Here is a 5889-nt window from a genome sequence, read left to right on the forward strand (position 1 = left end):
GATCTTTCACTCACATTTCCACAGATGTGAGATAATATCAAATGGGAGGAAAACTGAAACCAGTGGTCTCTAGAAATGGCTATGACTTTTATAAGCATGTGAAGCACAGTATATATTTAATACTCCACGATTTCTCTGAGGTCAGCATAAGCTTTTCAGCATAAGCTCACATATATGTTCAAAGGGCTGGATGATGTCATTTAGCTGGAGGGGGGAAATGACAGGTGTGTTCAGCAATATTTTAGAGGTGCCAAGTGATAAAAAGTAATTAAAGTTACTTAATTTCTGTCCTTTGGAAGGTTTATACCAGAACAAACACAGGAAAAACATAAGATATGTTGCATCACTGTCCATTATTTTACTCATGAGATATCAGTATTCATTTTGAAGTAGATGTATCTTTCTTTTAAGAAATAATAAATAGAAAAGTAAAAGATATTTTGACTAGATCTTGCCATGGAAAGTTCAACTCTGTTTCCATCGTGGCTCGAAGGTAAATTTCCAATGTTAGAAACATAGAAAACGTTGGTGACCTCTCTTGGCATTTAGTATCCTTTTCAGGATAGTTTCAGGATAGTTTTGTACCATGCAGTTGAGATACTGTGTGGTGTATAATTTGGAATACAGCATTCCCTCAGAATAAAGATAATTTTCTAAAGGGACAAATCCTAGAATTTCATACAAATACTATTGCAATGGGAACAAAATTCTATGTCTACAGAATTAATCCAGGGGTGTCCATAAGGTGAATATCACTGATACCATCGTGACCAATGACTGTGTCCTCTGGCTAATAATGATCATATCTAAATTTTAACATTCCTACTGAGGTTACATTACCAAAATGTTTGGGGACTGAAGTGGTTTCCACAGTTATCTCAACACTTGACAAATGAAAAGCCAAGCATAAATCCAAATAATATATTTAGAAATAACGGAGCACTTGCTCACAGCTTAGCTGTTCATGTCAATATTTGTCACCTCCTTGCATATGCTGTAGGACTTGGTGTTTTCATCTGTCAACTTCAATTCCATTTTGAATCTGATTTGTTGCCTTTACTTTTTGGGAATGCTCTCTCAGCAGTCCACAGATTCAGGAAACCTGACCTGACCTTCTGCACAGACTAGGAAGTTGTTTCATAAAATACTCCAGATGGAAGTGAAGGAGCTGTGTTTTAAATGAAGGGGTGAAACAAGTAACAAGATGGGGAATGTATTCCTTCCATAGAAGGTAGACTGTGCTTCTGTGCATATTTTTGTGTATGTGTGATATACTTTTATACCCGGTGCTTCATTGTACACACATACAGAAGTTGGTTGAGTTTCTTTCTGGGTTTTTTTTTTTTTCCTTGAAAACCATTTACTTACAAACTTTAATTCAACAAGGGAAGATCTATGAGAGAGGATTAGGGAGGTGACACTTTCCTGGACTGGATGCGGGCCTCCCCAGAGGTCTCTGTGCCTAAGCCCAGGCAAGAGGGATGATGGGGTTGGCTTGCCAGGACCAACGCTTTGGCCTTCCACTGTCCCCAGAGCGGGGACCTGTGTCAAGTTTCTGGAGCTTGGCATCTAGAGTTTCTAACCTTGGGGCTTGGGTCCAGGCTTTAAGGCATCAGAAGATGGAACTGTGGCAGGGGGCTGGTGACCCCGAGCTGGCATACAGGCCAGAGTGAGCAGACAGAAGCAGGAAACAGCCATGCCTGCAGCAGACATGAGAGGGAGAAAGCTGAACAATTTCAAACTGAAAAGCATGGAATAAAGGCCCAGACATGCTAGACTTGGAAGAAATCAGAGCTGGGGGTCATCTTGGATTGTTTAAAAAAATAATACAAGTTAGGAAGGGAAACAAAAGTCAACTGACAAAGTTAAAAAAGGGGGCTAGTCTCTGACAGAATGCAAAAGGCAGTTGAAAAAGTACCTCTTTCTAGCGATACAGTGACACTTACTCTGGTTCATTTTGATGTAAAGATAGAGATTGAATTGAATTTGCTCATATTCTGGCTGCAGTGACTAGCAATCTGTATTTTACACTAAAATAACAACAAATAAGCATGATTTTTCAGGCCATTTCCAAAGGTAATTCTTCCCTTCCATTACTGCTTAGAAAATAGAAGCCAAAATTTATCGAGTAACTAAAAAAGGAACAAAAAGGCACTTTTGTCAATTTTAAACCCATACACATTTGATATGTTCGAATCCAAAACCTATGATATTTATATCCTTAAAATCTTTAGCATCAATACTTAGCTGTATACTTTTGTCACTGTTTGACTTATATTATCATCATTTCTGGCCTGAAACACCACAAATTAGTTTCTGCCTTGCCAACCTTGACCCCTTTGCCTTCTCCACACTGCCACCAGAAGGATCCCTGTAGAAATGTGTATCTGGTCTGTTATCATTCACCACAGAGGCTTCATTATCTTCTCTTTATTTTATAATGAAATCAGGACTTTGGTTTGACACTGAAGACCATTTGTGACTTGTTTTTTCCTCAACCTTTACATCATCAAATCTTGTCAATCTGTTTTCTCCTCAAGCTCCAACTGCTCTGAAATGCCTGCCAGTCCTTGAATGTATTCACCTTGTTCCAAAGGCTTTCTACCTGCTGGTAGTTCTCTCTCACCACAAAAGACAGCCCCGATGAAATGACCTATGAGCCTTATGTATATTTTCTTAGTCCAAATGTCATATCTTCCTCTCAGTCTTTTTCTGATGCTTCTCAGTTCCCATCTTCTTATTTCCTAGGGGTAATGAGGCAACTTGCTGTAGCTGAGAGAACAGGTGCCTAAAGTCAGATAAATTTGGCTTGAGATACTCACCCCATCACTTCTAGCTACGTAATCTTAGCCAAAGTCCAAGATTTCTGCCAAACTCTACAAGCTCCATGCTACAAACTTAATTTCTACTATGCTACAAGCCTCAGAACGGTTATGAAAATCAAATAAGATTTTGTATGGGAAATGATTGTGTGATGCCTAAAACACAACAGACATTTGACCTACTTCTCCTCTATATCTGTTCTGTAGTAACTTGTATATACATATAACATGACATTTATCACATTAAATCATGATTGTGCATTTTTGGAATACAACATACTTCACTATTTAGAACTTATTCATATATATATTTGCTTCCTTACACAAAATCTGTACATAATAAGCACTCGAAAGTTGTGGTATAGATAATTATATGTTGGTCACATACATGCATGAAGATATTAATGATTACAAGACCATGTATATATAAAATAATGAGAAGAAAAGTTCAGTGTTTTATCAATAATTATTTCTATGTCTTACAGGAACATATAGAGGACTTCAGTGTGTTAGAAAACAGTAGTCTTAGAATTTGGAATTGAAGATATGCTTTACAAATCATTTGCTTGGCTCTCCAAATTTAACTCAATAAAATTTGCTTCACAACCTCAGTCAAATCAGGCATCTGACAAAAATAAGGCTATCCTACAATCTTATTTTCTGGTGAGAGTAAATATAGAAAGCAAGCATAGTTTATTGAGAAGAGGTGAACTTTGTTATTCATAGAAATATATTAATGATAGGAAGTTTGTGACCATTTAAATTATATAAGCTCATTAACATTGAAATGCAAAATTGCAAAACTGTATATCAGCTGTAAATTTAAAATAAATACTGGTTAGAAGGCTTTTATACTAAGTATTTCTAAAATAAAAAATGTAGACTCTATAAAATACTTTTAGGGACGCCTGGGTGGCTCAGTCGGTTAAGCCTCCGGCTTCGGCTCAGGTCAGATCTCACGTTCGTGGGTTCGAGCCCCGCATCAGGCTCTGTGCTGACCGCTAGCTCAGAGCCTGGAGCCTACTTCTGGTTCTGTGTCTCCTTCTCTCTCTGCCCCTCCCCCTCTCATGTCTGTCTCTGTATCAAAAATAAATAAAACATTAAAAAATACTTTTACTCAGGAGTACTGCAAGAAAAATCAAGAGTCAAGGCTGGTGTCCATACACTCATTCATTTAAAAAATCAATCAGTCAATATTTATTAAGTACCTACATGTAGATATTGCTAGAGCTGAAAGATAAGATATTTGAAGGAAGAAGGCATAGGCATTGTTCATACAGAGCTTATGTTCTAACGGTGGAGACAGACAATAAGTTAACAAATAAATTAGCACAGCAATTGTAGGCTATCAGAAGACTTTTACAAGATAAAAAGTGCTCTGATAGATACAAGGCAGGAAGATTCTACAGTGGGAAGGGAGAATGGTGGAAGGGACTGTGAACTCAAGATACTCTTGCAGATACCAGACAGGATAGGAGGAGGACAGAGGGAAGGGAGATTGGTTGGAGCACCAAGATGGACGGATAGAACATTTGAATTCTGTTTTAGTCAAGTTTGAGAAGTGTATGGATTGTCCAAGTTATTATCGTTATGAGTAGACAGATTTTAATATCAAGGTCTAAGAGAGGTGGTTCTGGGGTGGAGACCTAAGTGTGTATGTCAGCAGAATTTGTGTGGTAGTTAAAGCCATGATGAGAGAGGGAGAAGAGAGCAAAATGCCCCATGAATGGGCAGTAGAGGCAGAGCCATCAGAGAATACGGAGGAGGAAAACCGTGACAGTGTCCTGCTGAGGAAGCCAAAGCAGGTGTCTGATTCAACAAGAAAGAAATGCAAGGAAGAGAGATCCAGAGCCCTATTCAGCCCTATTGTTAATGAAAGGATTCTGAGCTGTAAACACCTTGTATTACCCAGAGCAAAGGGACCTGAGCCACTTCTGAACACCTCATGCAGAAGACGAACGAATTTGGGCTGCCATTTCCTTTAAAAAGGGTCTAGATAAGTAGTAGAAATGCATTTCCTATTAGACAATTCTTAATAGATCAGAAAAAAATGGACCTGTAAATATTTCGCAAAATGTTGAATTAGAGTACATAAATAGTAATTATACTGTCAAATAACAGAGCTCTTTGACCTATTGATCTTGTTACACCAGTGGAGCTTCAGTCTTTGGCCAGAACTTTCCTATGTCAAAAATGATTCCAAGTTTAATCAACAAGTGATTTCAAACACCGCAGTCTTGGTAACAGACAAGTTTGAGTATTCCACATAAAAGGTTGCCAGATCTGACTTCTGAAAACACTAAACCTCTGCCAAAGCATTTACTTCTGGCAGTACCTGTGCTTTTGTGAGCCTATGGCTAGATTTCTGAAACATGAGATGCAAAAGCAGTAGAGAGACAAACAGTATCAAACTACAGGACACCTCAGAACTGCACCTCAGAATTCTCTATGATGGGTCTCAGATCACAATTTTGATGATAATTAAATTGAGGCATTCATGGCAAAGTGCCATGCCTGAGGTTACCTGGATGATTGCAAGCCAAGGGAAACCCTGTGACTCCTGATTCCTCCCCTTATACTGTAAATACCCTGGCAGTTTCATTATTAAAATACAGTTGCTCCCACATGGAAACAAAGTCAAGAGGATTGGAGATCCTGAGGCCTGAGCCTCTATCTGGGAAAACTTTCTATTCTTCAGCCCGCTGCAAAAAACAAAACTCCTTTTGTTTTTCAATAGATTTGCCTTCATAAGTTTGCTGAAAACTGACATAGTTCTTTTTAATAGGCAAGACATTTGCCTTAGGCAAGGGGTGGTAAAGTTTTTATCAGTGCCCTTGGCAACGGAAATATTTAAAAGTTTCCACAAAAGGTAAGAAGTGTTGAAATGAAAGATCTGCTTCAATTCATTTGCCAGCAGTTATTTCACTGTGGAGATTTGAGGTATAAGAGCAAGGAAATGTATCATAAAAATTTATTTATTTATTTTTGAGAGAGAGAGAGCAGGGGAGGGACAGAGAAAGAGGGAGAGAGAGGATCCCAACCAGCCTCCACATCATCAGCACAGAGC

The 5889-nt window shown here is 38.4% G+C and overlaps 1 long non-coding RNA gene across 6 annotated transcripts in view; it reads right to left on the bottom strand.

Annotated features, from left to right (window-relative positions):
* Nucleotides 1–5889, bottom strand: part of LOC115273747 — a 43798-nt gene that overhangs the window by 9780 nt on the left and 28129 nt on the right. For 3 of the 6 annotated variants that reach the window (XR_003900937.1, XR_003900968.1, XR_003901006.1), the window contains exon 4: nt 2416–2772. The exons of 1 other annotated variant lie outside the window; for it this stretch is intronic. This is a non-coding gene — a long non-coding RNA (uncharacterized LOC115273747). Of the gene's footprint in view, nt 1–2415; nt 2789–5889 lie in introns of those variants that run through there. 2 more of the 6 variants (XR_003900996.1, XR_003900955.1) reach the window with 2 other exon arrangements.

The sequence above is a fragment of the Suricata suricatta genome, chromosome 1, assembly GCF_006229205.1.
Source record: "Suricata suricatta isolate VVHF042 chromosome 1, meerkat_22Aug2017_6uvM2_HiC, whole genome shotgun sequence".
Lineage (NCBI taxonomy): Eukaryota > Metazoa > Chordata > Mammalia > Carnivora > Herpestidae > Suricata > Suricata suricatta.